A 12,691-nucleotide genomic window follows, 5' to 3' on the forward strand; every position below is an offset into this window, starting at 1 on the left:
TCCTTTATCTATGGGTTCTTCAGGAGCACACTGTTCTCCTACGCCAGATAAGGAAACTGGAGTTCAGTTTCTGACCATGGCAGTCACCAAACAGAACGGACCCTGCCTCTGAGATGGCACACCCCCATGCTTGAGGACACGCCCAGAGGAGTGAGGAGCAGGATTTGGCGGGTAGGATTTATGCATGGTGGTAAGAGTCAGGAAGGGAAATGTGTAGGCTGAGGTGGGTTCCAGTCTGTGAAGGGCTTCAAAGGGCAGGCAGGTGGTTTACAGGGCTCTCCCCAGGGGCAGCATGGGGCAGGGCCAGGCCAGGCCCAGGCAGGGGGGGCGAAGGTCGGCCTATTTAGAAATTGTCATCAAATCAAAGGGTGCTCTGGGCCTGACTGGGCATGTCCAGCGACCACGCACACGGAGAGTAAAGATGCTCGCCTTGTAGGGTGACAAACACACCGAGGATAAGGAAGTGCCGGGAGGCCCCTCGTGTGGAAGCCACACTTGACAAAGGCAGACTTTTGGCCGTTAGTGGCATTTTTCAATGAGGTTCCTTTTTAGCTCCAAAAAAACCAGTGTCACATGTGGGTTTCTGGGTTGGAGACCCGCCACTGAGTTGTCACATGAGCTCGGTAACACTTCTTGGTAACACTCCCGCGAGCACGGCGCACGGGGTAGGGGGAGGGTCATTTGCATGCCATTTTCCATTTTTCTTCTTAGAAAAAAGAAATTAAGTTAACAAAGTAGGAAAAAAATGTGAGAAATTGACATGCTGAAACGGACGTGCAGAAATAAATTTCAGAGTCACAAGTGAGCATTCATTTTTTTTTTCCCCAGCTTTGACCTCAGATCACTTCAGTGTTTCCCAAAATGTTTTTCTGTGGAACACTGCTCCTGCTGTTCTTTTCACATGCGCATGCGCCTACACACTCATGCGCATGCACCCTGTGCATTATTAATATGTATACATACTCTATCATGTATATACGTGCATATGCTCCAATCCAGATCGGAGAGCTGCACACGAGATCTACCTCTACACACACACACACACACACACACACACACTTTTTTGGAGATTTCCTACGCACTTTCACATATTAAAGCTCCAGACGTCCTGCAGCATAAAGGCCTTTAAACTTTCTCACATTACTTGGTGGTACCACTCTTATTTTCTTCTGTAACAACACATCTTTCTACCCTGTGGCACCTGTGTTCTATGGAACACGCCATGCGAAACGCTAGCTTTCTGTACTTCACAAGAGCAGAGCCTGCTTAAAATAAAGAGCCCATCCCACCTTGGAGTGGCTACCCTACTCTTAAATATTCAATGCTCTCTAACAGACCACGATGATGGCTTCCTCTCCATCTGAGCCTCTTTACCTCTCCCATATTTCAAGGTGACACCCAATGCCCATGTGCCAAGGTGACGCATGGAGTGAGTGGCACAAGCCCTCTGGAAACTGTGAGGAGACCGGGTCACCCAGACAGGCTAAGCTGTGCCACTCAGCAGTTGCAAGGTGAACCTGGGCCAATCACTTGCTCTGGGCTTAGTGGTTTTCAGCCAGAGGGTCCCCAGAGACTTACCTAAGGCAGCTCACTTGTTTAGTGAATGGGGAATCACTGCAAGGAAGGACCAAATCTTGGAATCCCTTGACCTTGCCTCTTTTCCTTCATTCCTTGAGACACCCCCCAACCCCCGGCTCTCAATATTTTCTAGCATAAAAGAAAACCAGGTTACTGTTCATGCCTTCCCAGGCCTCTCATTGTGTTCTCACTACTTCGTAATCCTCCTTCGTAGCCACGAGTCACCACAAATTCACACAGTCACAGAGTACAGCTCTAGGGATAAAACTTGGTTTCCAACTGCCTGCTAGAGCCTCAAGTGAAAATGATTTGGTGAACTTGCCTCACAGGGAAAGGGTGTACTTGGTGTAGCCTAAAATATAGGTTATATGGTATACTAGAAACTCGCTGGGGACAGTCTCCTGGGGAGACACTTCCAAGAGCACATTCCTCCTCCAGTGTGCTTACAAGCGTTGGTTTATAATTTTGCTCCTTCTCACACAGGCAACTCTAGATAGCACGCTTGGGATGACTAGAAGCCGCAGGGATTCAATGACTCAATGACTGCTTACGGCTTTTCTAAGTAATCCTGAGGAGGCCAGCTAGTCAGAGTGTATGTGGATTATTGATTTATTTTTAAATACATTTTTCACTTTGGAATAATCTTATATGGGCAGAGAAGTTGCAAAGTTAATAAGGGGAGTTCTCATAGACACTTCACCCAGCTTCCTTGAATGTTCACATCTTACATCACTAAGTTTTGACATTTGTCAAAACTAAGAAATTGATTTTGGCATATCGCATTAACTAAACTACAAAATTCATAAGTATTTCATTGGTTCTTCCACTGGTACTTTTTTCCTGTTCCAGGATCCAATCCAGAATCCCATATTGTATTTTGTCACCGTATCTCCTTAGTCTATGGAGTTATGTTTTCAAGAAATAAATATCACCCTTGTCATCAGGCAGTGTGGTATGCTGAGTGCCCAGCTACCCTGTAAGAGCAGCAGAGTCTGGGTCTGGGTGTCTACTCTGCCCCTCACTTGGGATATAGTCCCGGGCTTGTCCTCCAGGTATAGAATTCTCAGATTCCACATCTGCCACGTGGAGATGATACCTTGTCCCTTGTTAGAGGGCTAACTGAGACAGTCTCGATGGACAGGCATTTTGAAGGCTCAAAGCCAAATTCACTCAGAGCCCTTTGGAGCTCACTGTTATTATTATTAATGTAGCGGTAACGATGTCATGAATTAGACTCACTATCCTGTATCAAACCAGCGTCTGAGCTGCCTGGCTGAGCTGACCATTTCAGCCTCAAATAGATCTTGCCACAGACTCCCATGGACGCCGTAGAGAAAGAAACGTCTGCCTAAATTGCTCTCAGTTCTATACTTCCTTCATGGCTCTGCTCAAATGTCACCTTATCACTCCAACCATCCCAACATTCAAGAGCCCCCTGAATCCCTCTAACTTCTTACCCTGCTTTCTTTTCTTCCACAGCACTCACCCCATTTGCCGTGTTGCACGCTTACATGCTCCTTTGCTCATGGCGCGCCTCCCTCCATGCGTTCATCAGCTCCAGGGGAGAGCTGACTGCTGTCTGTGTAGGCCACTGCTGGATCCCTATGCCTGGAACAGTGCCTGACACTTGGTAAGTGTTCAAGACATTTGGGAAATGAATGACCTGACCCTCGGCTTTACTTTGCAACCTCTTGCCTCCATCCTAATAACCTAAAAACAAACTCTTCCTAACCAAAAATACTGATGAATTCAAGTAAGAGGGAAGCCATTTGAGAAGCAGGTGACTCTAAGCCTTCTGGGTCTTCTTGGAGAAAAAAGAAGGGAGTATTGCCCTTCTTTGAGTTTGATTTAATGCCATTAATATCCCTTCACCTGCCTTTGCTCCCATGAGCAGCTCTGCCAATTAGAAACCACAGTCTCTTCCGTGTCCAGGCTGCCTGCTGGCCTCTCCACACAATCAATTCCAGCAGAGCCCAGGCTGGAAAAAGCTGGTGAAATCTCCACACCCAGCTGGCCCTCTCCCTTACTGTGGCCACTCAGCACTCGCACATCAAAGGCCCACAGGCTCCTCAGAGCAGGAAGAAAGCCAGGGAGGGGGCCCTGCAGACTGGCCTAAGTCAGGACACCGATGCAGAGACGGCAGGGAACTGGCAAGTGTACAGTGACCTAGTGGCACGTCTGGGACTCCCGGCTCCCCACCTGGTCCTGACTCCTCTTGGGCTGGAGCCACTTCCCTACACCCACCTTTCAGCCAGGGGCATGTGCTTATTTCTTTGAGCACCCATCTGGCCGTCTGCCTACCTGGCCCATTCTGGGCACTTGAGAAACTTGGGCAGAGATGGATGAAGGTGATTCTCCACAAAGCAGCAACCCACAGGACAGCAGAGCCAAGAGGCAGACAGAAAGGAAATGGGGGTCACATTCGTTGACAGCCGGGTCCTCCCTATCATCTCACCTAACGCTCACAGCACCCTGCGACGGAGGTGCCGTAACCACATTATCTAAGTGAGGAAAAGGAAACAGACAAATTAAGAAATGCAACAAATCACACAGCAAGCCGTGGCAGAGCCAGCAGTAAGTGGAGCTCCTCCTGGCTCCAAAGCCCTTCTCTGCCCAAGCACTCTGGTAGAGACCCTAAAACCCAGACAGCGCCCCAGAGTGGGACAGGTCCTTAAAACCACAAAATATTGCTCTGGTGGCGGAGCCGGAATACCCCCATTCTGATGATGAGAAAACTGAGATCTGGAGAGGAAATGCCGCTTGTTCATGACCACGTAGCTGCTGAGTGGTTGCATCTGCTAGCTTCTGACCTTGCTCCTCGTGCTCAGCCCAGAGCTAAGTCCGCGGAAGGACTCCGGGCACTGTTGATGAATAAATGAATGCACAACAGAGTAAGGTAGAAGTACAACCTCCTGTGACTCCCACGAGCCAGGTGTTTCCCCTGTAACTGCCCTGTATTAGGAATGGGAGACCAGGCTGACGCAGTTGAGCACAAGCCTGCACTCAACACTAGTCTCCACACCTCGCGCCCCCTCGCCCAGTCCACGGGTCTGTCCGTATGGAAAGTGCCATTGGCTCTGCTCCCTGTCCAGCCATCAGCTCTCCTCAGCGCTGGAGTGATGTCATGAAGAGGTATTCTTTGGCCCCCGGACTGCTGTTTACAGTTTGGAGGGTACCCTCTTCTCAAAAGTCTAGTGTTTGGAGTGAACTGGTCTGTTTTTATTTAGTAGCAGCTAACTCACAAATACTGCAGTTGTCGTCATTATTGTTCATTTTTCATAATAACCACTGAAACTGTTGTTTACTGTTCACCTACCCTGTGCCAGCCCCAGATATTTCATAAGAAAACTGATACAGATGGTCACCTGTAATCCATCTAGCCACCTTATAGGGAAGTGTGAGCTTCCCATATTACAGACAAGAAAGTTGAGGCTTATGGGAGCTAAAGGAACTGGGCCAAGGTACATGCTAGAAAGCAGGAGATGCAAACTCAGGTATGTGGGGTTTCATAGCCTGTGCTCCCGCCATGGGGCTGGTGTGGGCCTGGGACAAGAAACTGGAGGCAGGGGAAGGGCCTGCTGGAATTTCCAGGCATCCAGCTGGTGGAGCTCTCACCCCCAGCCTGAACTTCTAGCACCAGGTGCGTCTCCACATGCCCAGATGCCGTCCCCAGAAGCTCTGAATCAGATCGTTGGGGTAGACTAGGAACTCTCCTATTAAAAGCCCTCAGGTGACAGCAGAGAACATCCTCGGTTAAGAGTCACTGCTCTCAGTTCTCAGGAGGTCATTTTCTCACATCTACACAGTCTTCTAGAAGGTTCCAAAACATTTCTTAAGAAATTCACGTATTGGTTTACAAAGAATACCATGACTTTGTAATTCTAGGATTCTCAAAAAAGCAGTGATAATTCTGATCATCCACAAATGGGGTGTGAAGGTCTGTCTTTATTAACAGTGACAATCATTCCCAAACAGTGTGCTGTTTGTGAAAAAGACTTTGGAGCCCAACATCCTGGGTTGCAGTCCTAGCTCTGCCCTTTAACAGCTGTGCAACCTTAAGGCAAGTCAATTCAACAAAAATAGTTGTTCAAAGCCTACTATGTACCCACAAGCCCTGGGCTGGGAACACTGAAGATTCAGAAGTGGACCAGAAAAAGCCATGATCTCTCTTAGCTCTGAGTTCCTCATCTGTAAAATGTGCACGAGCAGCTCCTAAATGCCTAGATGTGCCAGGCACCTGACATGCAGGTTCTCACTTCACACCCCCAGGGCTTCAGGAGGTAGGTTCCCCAATATCCTGCTTTGCAGCAGAGGAAGCAGGGACCCAGGAGGTGAAGCAGCTTGGGCGAGCCTGCAGCCTCATGTGGCAGTGGCTGAGCTCTCTCCACCTCCACCATTCCCCTCTTCTCGCACCCTCCCCCACTTGGCAGATGAGTCCACAGAGTGTACGGAATAATAGGAGAGAGTGCTCTGCAGCCGATCAGGAACCACACAGATGTATGACATCATGGTTATTAATAATGGAAACAGCACAACTAATTCACGACCCCTCCAGATGGACCACCTGAACTGTTGCAAACCTCCTGCAAATAGAGCATCAGATTGTATATGGTAGAATTGGGAGGGGCCTTAGGAGTCCAACCTTTTCCTTGTTTATAGGGATGGGGGTAGACAAGATGGGGAGGACAGCCGTGTGAGGTAGCAGAGGCAGCCCTGCCCCCTCCAAACCCAGGATGTACTCAGTCTGGCTTTAGTGATTGAACCATGAAGATAATTAGGTCCCAGGTTAAACACCAGTACTCTCCCCACCTCCAAAGGACACTAGTAAGGGAATCAACAGTGAACTGCATGTATGGCCTCTCTATGTGCCCTCAGCCCAGCTCCTTCCAGCCCTAGGGTCTTCATACCTGCTTCTGCTAGGAATACTCTTTTTCCAAATCTTTGCACGTATTTATTATTCAGGTCTCAGGATAAATGTCAACTCGTTAGAGAGAACCCCGTAGGCCCCATCTTTAGCTCCCCCTATTCCTCACTAATGTTCACACTGCCTTGTTTGAGTTTCTTCATAGTGCGTGACATTACCATTATCTTGTCCATTGCTATTCACGCTCTCCCTTCCCCCTGGAATGCAGGCTCCATGAACAGAGGATTAAAAAGCTTTGATTGCTAGAATCCCCAGAAAGGTGTCTAGGACCCAGCAGATACTCCACAAACATGTTCAGCGAATCTCCTTGGATGCTTGCCTGGGTCACAGCCATCCTAGAAGCCAGCAGTCTCTCACTCACTCATTCATTCACTCATTCAATAAGTGCTTATTGCACCTCTCCTCTGTGCCAGGCGTTCTGCTAGGCACTGGGGATTCATTCCAACCACACAAAGGAGACCAAGCCCCTGCCCTGAGAGAGCTCTGATGGCTGATTAAAACAAACACAGTAGAAGCCAGCGCTATAGCAGTCACCTCCCGTGTGATCAAACAATAGCTGACCAATAAGGGTAGGGGGATAGTTAAGGCATAAAAGAGGAGAAATGGGGAAACACTGAGGAAATGCAAACATCAGATTGGACCTGCAAGCGTTTCCCACATGCTCAATACTTATCTCCAGGAGCTGGTGCCAGGCACAAGCTCTGTGGATCTGGGGACAGGGGGACATACGCATTGCCACGAGTGCCTCCTGGCTGCAGCCTAGAGCACAACAGGCGAGATGGATGTGTGAGAGAGTGTGAACAGGAGTAGATGTGTGCATGTACAGGAGCAGGTGAGCGAGCATGTGTGCATATGTAGGAGCATGCGTACGAATGAGTGTACAGGATGGAGTGCGTGAACATGTGTAAGAGTGTAGGGAGAGAGGCATTTGTGTGTAGAGGTGGGTGTGTGTGTCAGAGTCTACCTGTGTGTTTGTTCACATCTGTGATGACGCTGGTACTGTTACTCTTCAACACAGATTCCACATCTGGTTGAACTGGACATGCTAAAGTCCCCACAACAAGTGGCGCATAGTGGGTACCCCATCATCATTGAATCCATTCAAGAAGAAATCGTTCAATTCCTATGTTTGTCAGATTCATTCTGCAGAGTGTCCACATAAAGCAGCAAGACTGGTTCCAAGAAGAGAATTCTCAACTTCCGAATGTAGTTGACTGGTGGGAGCAGTGGATGAGGACCCTGGGTCCTGGTCCCTGTTTTACCACTAACTATTGAGTGTCTTTGGGTCACTGTTTAGCTGTGTGATCTCATGTGAACTACTCAACTTCTCTGGGCTTCGGCCCACTCTTCATTAGAGAAGGCAGTTACAGCTTAGCTCTCAAAGCTTGGTTGCAGGTCTCTACCACCACATCATCGGTAGCCCCTGGAGCACTGTTTCCTGGGACAGCCAGCATGCGTAACTCGAAAAGAGGCTGGGTCACCTAGGGGAAACGTTGGGTTTGACAAAGGCAACCGTGTTCTTTACTGACTACTTCTCAGAGCCTTTAGTTTGCCAATATTGATTGTGATTGGCCAAAAGTATAATAGGGAGCTTGCAGAATTTGCCAGACTAACTAGAACAGGGCAACCTTATCTCGTGGCACAGCCTTCAGAACTAATGTTCCACGGAACACGCTTTGGGCTCACGGGCTCCTTTTCTAGCGGATGACTGCGCAGAACTGGTGTTCGGTCTCCCTAAGTCACAGAGCAGAGCCATGGCAAATACCAGCCCCAAATCACCCAAACCACAGCAACTGGCACGTGCACAGGGCTCTACACTTACTAAGCAGTTCCACTTATATGATCCCAAGTCTCCCTGAAACACTGCTCTAAAGACGCTCCTCCCATTTTCAGATGATAAAACACAGCCTGAAAGGAATTAAGGAATCTGCCCAGAGCCACCAAATGATGGGCCCATAATTTGCCTTTATCAGTTTCCCCTGTGTCTTTGATCAAATCGTCAATAAACACATGATATGTTTTATAGATACAAGCAATTGCAGCCACTGAACAGAGCCCCTGAAAGACGCTGAGGCTGAGGACACCTGCACTTGTTCGGAAGCCCCCACCACTGCGGTGGGCGCCTAGGAACCCTGCGCTGGGTGTGAGAAGGGGAGGGGAGGGCGCTCAGAGAAATGCCAGTGGAGTAGCAGCCGCTCTGGAAACACCCAGGCTGTGAGGCTGGGAGTAGCTCCCTGCCAGTCGCCACACCCTCCCAACCGTGCCAGCCAGGTACAGCGCCCCAGGCTGGACCCCCAGTACCAGGCGCCCCGCTGCAAGGAGGGGTGCGGCGGGAAGAACCAGAGCACTGCTAGTTCAACTCACTCCCAGTAAGCCCCACGGTTGGTGGTTCTGACAGTCCGAAACTGCCACCTCCAGGGGGAAGCATGACCAGGGCTGCCAAACCCATTCAGCAGTTCCCACCAGCGCGCTGTGTCCCACGGTGCAGGGACTGCGAGGCCTGGGAAGAGTGGCGGCCGAGGGTCTGCTCTTGGAAGGCTGTGCCCACCAACGGCAAGTGGGGCTGTGCCAGGTGTGAGTGCGTCGAGAGAAGTGTTAACGCGGGGATGCTAGTGTCACCCCGGGACGGTAACCCAACGAGTGTTGGGGAGACGCAGGCGGACAGCGCGTGCACCGGACAACCCCAGGCGCCAGAGGAGTCCCGGAGGTCCCGGGACTTGGCACCGACACGCTCCAGCACTCGAGCCCTCGCCCTCCCACCCAGCTCCCGCCAGTTCCTCGGCTGCCGCCTCAGCCGGGGCTGCTTGTCTGCTTGGAGGTGCCGGGCTCTCGGGGCTGTCAGGCCGCTGCGGAGGCGCGGTGCGCCGGCGCTCGCTGCTTACCTGCGGGCAGCCGCTGCTCCGCGGCTCTGGGCTGGACTGCGCTGCGCTCGACTGGGCTGCGATGGGCTGCGCGCCCGGCCTCCGCGCGCCTCAGCTGCGCCCGCTCGCTCTCTCGGCTCCGCCCGGCTCGGCTCCGCCCGGCGGTGCCCCGGGCGCTCGCTGGCGGCCCACGCGGCGCGGGGTGGGCGCGGGGCGGGCTGGCGCCGGCGGCAGGCGCGGCTCCCGGCCGCCCCACGGCCGCTTGGAAGCTCCTTATTTGGGCAGTGATGTCAGGGGAAGTCGCAGGGGCCGGACCACCCACTTCTTTCCATTCACTCCCTAGAGTTTCCTGTTGCCCAGCCCGGGGGACCCCGGCGCCCGCACGCCTGGGGCTCCTCTCCTCCCGCTCGGCCTCCGCAAGCCTTGCCTCGCCGCCAGCCGCTCCACAGTCGCTGCGCGCCGGGGTCTCGCTGGGCTGGGGCGCGGCGGACGGGCTGCAGCCGGGGAGGGTCTGTATTTGGGGAATCCCCGAGTCCTAGCGGCCCTGGGCCGGGAGGGTCTGAGCTGCGGCCTCCACGGTGACAAGCCGTGTCACTCTGGGCGCCGCCCCTCCCTTCTCGCCGGCCTAGGCTCCCGGGCTGTCATTTCCTCCCCAGCTCTCCGGGGAGGGCAATCAGGGAAGCCCCGGTAGCTGCCGCCGCCGGGGCCCTGCCTCGCGGAGCCCCGCCTCGGCCGCACCCAGGCCCGGCGGGTGTCCATCCTCGTCTCCAAAGTGCGCGCTCCCCGCCTTGCTCCCGAGGGCCAGCTCCGCTCCAGGAAGCCCTGGACTCCCAAGGCGGGAATTCGCCTTAATGAGCACTGGGCGGGGCGGGCCTGGCTGGGCTTCCCTGGGCTCCAGCTTGGGGGTTGGGGGTGGAGGGCAGCCCGGGGCTTCCCATTGGCCTGAGTTTACCAGAAGCTGCCGGATCCCAGGTCTTGGGACCTGAGTCACACCAGCTTGCACACTTGGGCCAGCCCCAATCAGGCCCCCATCTGCCTGCCTCTTTAGAGGGCAGAACAGAACTGTATTGTAGAGGTTCTATACACTGAGGCTTACAAATGGCAGGTGATTTGCCCGAGGTCAGGTCTCTGCAGAACCAGAGCTGACCCTGGCTTTGGCTGACTCCAGGACTGGCCTCTCCTGGCCAGTAACGGCCTCAGGAGGTTATGAGGCCTGGGGCCAAAGTCAGGACTAGACTTAGGCAAACTAGATGCCCAGGGTGCCACTCCCTCTGCCGGTCAGGAAAGTTCAAGGACCCACAGAGTGACTGACCACTATGCTGACAAGGGCTTCTAAGAAGGTTTCTTGGAGGCCCTGGGCTTCCTCTGGCTCCAAAGTGATGGCCTCAAATTCAAGGCCATGCCTGTCACAGGAAGTGGGTTCCCTCTGACCAGAGGCCATCTGGGCCCAGGGCACATGGCTAGTGGCCCTGGAGATTTCTGTGCTTTCTCCATAAAACAGCTTCCAGCGGAGCCTCCTCCCTACCCCCAAAGCAAAGTCAGAGCAAATAAACCCCTTCCAGACCGATAGCTTTAATGGAAGGAATCCTGACTTCCTAGGGCACCACACTCCTAGGTGCTGGTGGAGGAAGCCGTAGCTCCAGAGCTTGCAAGGAGTGGTGGGAGGTGTAATTGTGGCTGGACAGGGGGCTGCATATTCCTCTGCACAGTTGCACACTGGCCAGTCACCAAGCCTCCAGTTGTTCTGTTGATCACCAACCCCCATTCTCCCCCATCTTCCATCAGAGCCCAATCCCAGCTCTCCCTGGGTCATCCTCTTTCCAACAAAGCCCCAAGGAGAAGGACCACACTCCCTGATCTGGCATGCAAGGCCCCACTGACTAGCTGCATCTCTTGCAGCTCAGCTGCCTGTGTGCCCTCTGCCCAGCCGCCTCACCCCAACACAACCTTTCACCAGCTTTTACTCTGTGGGGTCTCTGCATAGACTCTCTTCTGTCCAATATACTTCTACTGTCCTTCACACCCCAAATCAAGCCTGCTCTTGATACAGGTCCTTCCCTTGATCAGGGCAACTGGGACAGGGTGAGACCTGGGACAGGTCTGTGCCCCTCACTGCAGTCCTGCCCTACCCTGCCCCCACTGTCCTGCTTACTGTGCCTGGCTGGGAGCAGCTCCAGGCAGGAGAAAGTGGGTGTCATGTTATAATTCATATGCCCCGAGGGGTGACTTTCTGTCATTTGTACAAAGGCTCAAATGACAGCCATGCTCCTGCACCAGGATGAGTTCCCTCCCCGGGTTCCAAGAGGTGGTCACGGAACTTCCAAAGGGTTCCTCACCTTCCCGTGCTGCCCCAAACAGCTCAGTAGTTTCTTCCTCTAGAGACACGCTCATTACCCCAAATTGCAATCAGCTGGGAAAAACAGCCCTTCTCTCAGACTGGGAGTTGAACTTCCTTGGTTCTTCTCTCCTGCCTGGACTGATAAGTTCACAAACATTTATTAAGGTAATGAATGATCCTGGGGGGCAAATGAAAGACAAACTAACCACAGGAGAAGCAGGATGGTCCCACTCAGAGCTGTGGCAGAGGTTCCCAAAGGCCTGACAAGGGCCTGGGATGAATGGCGGCGTTTTCTGCCAGACAAGATTGAATGAATGCTCAGGAACCTGGGCCAAGGTGCATTCCCTGGATGGCTGCCCTGCTGAGGCTCATTCCTTGGGCTGTTCCTTTGTCCCAACTTTCTGTGGCTTGGGGTTGTCTCCCCCTCCCTTCTCATGGCAAAGCCCTGTGCAACCCCATCCAGGCAGCCTGGCACATCCCCACCCCTAAACTCACAGTCCTGAACTGGCCATAGCAAAGTGGGAGGGAAGGGATCAAGTGCAATTTATCAAGCACCGACACTGTGCCAGACGTAACCACACTGGATTCCCCTAAACCCTCCAAAGGTCCTCAAGCCGCACAGGCCCCATCAACCTGTGCCCATCCTCCAGCCCAGGAGTGTCAGCCCAGGAGCCTTCACCCAGCTCCTTCCACAACCGAAGCTGTGTCCACCTTGAGACTCAGCCTCCAACCCCATTCTGGTGCCAGTTCTCACTGGAGGCCAGAAGATCTCAGGACCCCAGCCTCAGACTCAGGGACACAGGGTGGAAGCTGGCAGCCCTACTTCCAGGCTGATGGCCTGAGCCTGACTCTGTTCGTGAGTTGTCACCCCTCCTCTGGACCCAGGGCACCTTTCCCACCCAGCGGCTGGAGGGGCCCCAGGTGGGAAAGCAGGTGGTGCCAGGTGTTTCCTATCAGCCCATCCCCTGCATATAACTGGGCCAGGTCTTG

The 12,691-nt window shown here is 53.1% G+C and overlaps 1 protein-coding gene across 6 annotated transcripts in view; it reads right to left on the reverse strand.

Moving 5' to 3' along the window:
• HIVEP3 (HIVEP zinc finger 3) overlaps positions 1-12,691 on the reverse strand; it is a 419,258-nt gene that overhangs the window by 102,391 nt on the left and 304,176 nt on the right. Inside the window, exon 1 of one of the 6 annotated variants that reach the window (XM_053920257.2) lies at positions 9,385-10,048. The exons of the other annotated variants lie outside the window; for them this stretch is intronic. The gene's annotated coding sequence lies outside the window, so the exon portion shown is untranslated. Of the gene's footprint in view, positions 1-9,384; positions 10,049-12,691 lie in introns of those variants that run through there. 6 annotated transcript variants of the gene reach the window in all.

This window comes from Desmodus rotundus, chromosome 3 (assembly GCF_022682495.2).
Source record: "Desmodus rotundus isolate HL8 chromosome 3, HLdesRot8A.1, whole genome shotgun sequence".
Lineage (NCBI taxonomy): Eukaryota > Metazoa > Chordata > Mammalia > Chiroptera > Phyllostomidae > Desmodus > Desmodus rotundus.